Here is a 2,611-nt window from a genome sequence, read left to right on the forward strand (position 1 = left end):
ATGATGGCAAGGCACAAGGTCTGTAGCTTTCAGAATCAATATGTTACCGACTAATGAATTAAAAAGGCCTTAAACTTCTACTTCACTACAGGCTTCATGGAGCAGAAGCACAAATGAGCATTTGTAAATGTAGCTAGTTCTTAGTAGAAAATTTCCATTAACCCAGCAGCTGCATGTAGAAGAATCTCTGTAGTCTTACAAATTATAACTAAAAACCATATACTGTTTGATAATGAAAATGATCTTGTTTTTGCCACCATTTCTTCAGCTATTTCTCTGGAGATGAAACTGTTTTGTTTTGTTTTGATGTTTCTACCAGGCCTGACTTTTGATATCAGTGGAAATCAGGGAGGTTAGCAAAAAGGCCGTTTGAGGTATCTCTCTCCACATAGCAGGGGTGAGTTCAAAATGCAGGGACCCATTCTTGTGTAAGTCACAATCCAAGACTGAAAATACAGATGCAGAGGAACACAGGGCCATCATGAAGCAGACATACCACTTAAAAATGCATATGGTGCCCCCACCGTCCGGGAGGAACACTTATATGGCGACCGCCACCTTCAACACTAAATATCTCCATAGTGCCCTGCACAAAAGTAGGCCCTCGGGGAACATTCATTGAATAAATAAATAAAGGATTTTCATAGTGACGGAGAGTAAAAAGGGGAAGGATGAGAACAGGCAGAATCCTGTTGTAAGGTAGGCGGCCATCATATGCTTGTGGAAAAGGCAGATTTTTCATTTTTCTCAGAGAAGGAATTATGGGGTAGCTGGGAATAAAAGGGGCAGGAGAGAAAATTTGTCTCTAGCAGTGGGTGGGAAGAGCAATCCAAGCTTCTGGGCTCTAAACCAGAAGGCACAGAGGATCGAGTGGGATCTGAAAAGCTGACATGGGAGCCCAAGGGAAGAAGAGCGAGATGCTGGGGAGTGGCAGGGCGTGGGGAGGAGTCGAAAGAATGCAGTGCCCCTGGATGCTGGGCCCCAGTCCCCTCGTCCCTAAAGTAAGAACAAGAATGCTACTTGTTCTGCCTACTCCTAAGAGGTGTTACAAACATTCAACAAAATGGTACATGTGAAAGTGTTTTCAAAACTTCAAAACATTATGTTAATACTATAGGTCTTGTTCTTTTTTTTTTTTTTTTTTTTTGGACAGGAAGTAGGATTTATTGGTGGGCACAAATGAGGGGGTAGCACAGTGGAAGCCCTCATGAGTGCAGGGCCCATCACTTGTCCAGGGGGCCACGATTGGGGATGTATTTGACCCCACAGCCATCTGGGATGAGCTGCTTCCCAGCCACCATGTCTTCAAATTCATCCTCACTAAACTTGGTAAAGCCCCACTTCTTTGAGATGTGGATCTTCTGGCGGCCAGGGAACTTGAACTTGGCCCTGCATGGGGCCTCAATCACATGCTCCTTGTTGTACAGTTTGGTGCGCATGGACACAATGACTTGGCCAGTGTGAACCCTGGCCACAGTGTCCTGGGGTGCTAGGCATACTTTTCTGGAGCCTGTCAGCCCCAACACAGAACATCTTGTTGGTGCGGACGACATGGAAGGGGTGGAGCCTCTGGGATATAAAAGCTGTCTTTTCCACAACTTTTTACCCTGTACTTGTTGGCACAAACACGGGCAGCCTCCAGTACCATGCTGGACATTTTGAGTTTGGGGACCAGCAAGAAATCTAGATGAAAATGTCTATTTAGAAGTTAGAAATGTGTAGGTCAGTTTCAAAGAGAGGAAGGAATTTGGGGCTGGGGTTTAGAGTTGGGGGTTGTCAGAGCATGGGTGATGGTTGAAGGCATGGGTGTCAATGGGAACACCCAAGAACGTTATACAGAGAGTAAAGAGAGAAGGGTGCTATGATTTAAGGCAGTTCCACGGCAGAACTTGAGAAAGAGCCATAGAAGGGTAGGACGGAAACCAGGGTGTTTCCCTGAGGGCTTATGGAGGTGAGGGCGCAAGGGATCAAAAAGCTGAAGAAAGGGAATTCTGAAAGTGAGCGACTGGTGATCAGGACTCAGAAAAAGCTCATGTCAGGTGCGTGACAGTGTCTAGGGTGTGGCTGTGGGGGCAGCTCGAAGTTGCATCGTGAAACCTCATCTCTCATCTCTGCACCGTGACCTATTGCCAGTGCTTCAAACTCCTTCCTCTTTTTTTCTTTTTCCTTTTTTCTTTTTACTCACACCTTCCCCTCTCCCATAACCTCACAATTCACCCATAGTCTGACTCAGTCTTGCATGTATTAATAATCTCTCTGTCAGTTCCTAACATGGATTCTGTTGTGTGGTTTGAAATTGGGCCAGTGGGGCAGTACTTGGTGGTGAGAAAATGAGGCTATTTGATCAAAATGCAAAGCTGGGTCTCTGCAGACGCAGCAGAAACTCTAGGGTGCAGTCTTGTTCTCCAGTCTTTTGATAAATATGTGAATGGGATACCATTTGCTGATGATGATTGGTGTTTGAGTGATTGTGAAGAAGGTTAAAAGGATAAACTTTACTGGACCAAAGCAATTTTACTCTGCACAGTCAAGGTATAGAGGACAGAGGGATGGTTCCGCAGCATTTGCACAGGTCAGATAGATGGGGATGGAAATTTGACAACATGTGCTA

The 2,611-nt window shown here is 45.3% G+C and overlaps 1 pseudogene; it reads right to left on the reverse strand.

Moving 5' to 3' along the window:
- Positions 1-1,223: 1,223 nt before the first annotated feature.
- LOC123648120 lies at positions 1,224-1,657 on the reverse strand (annotated as a pseudogene).
- Positions 1,658-2,611: the final 954 nt, after the last annotated feature.

This window comes from Lemur catta, chromosome 12 (assembly GCF_020740605.2).
Source record: "Lemur catta isolate mLemCat1 chromosome 12, mLemCat1.pri, whole genome shotgun sequence".
Lineage (NCBI taxonomy): Eukaryota > Metazoa > Chordata > Mammalia > Primates > Lemuridae > Lemur > Lemur catta.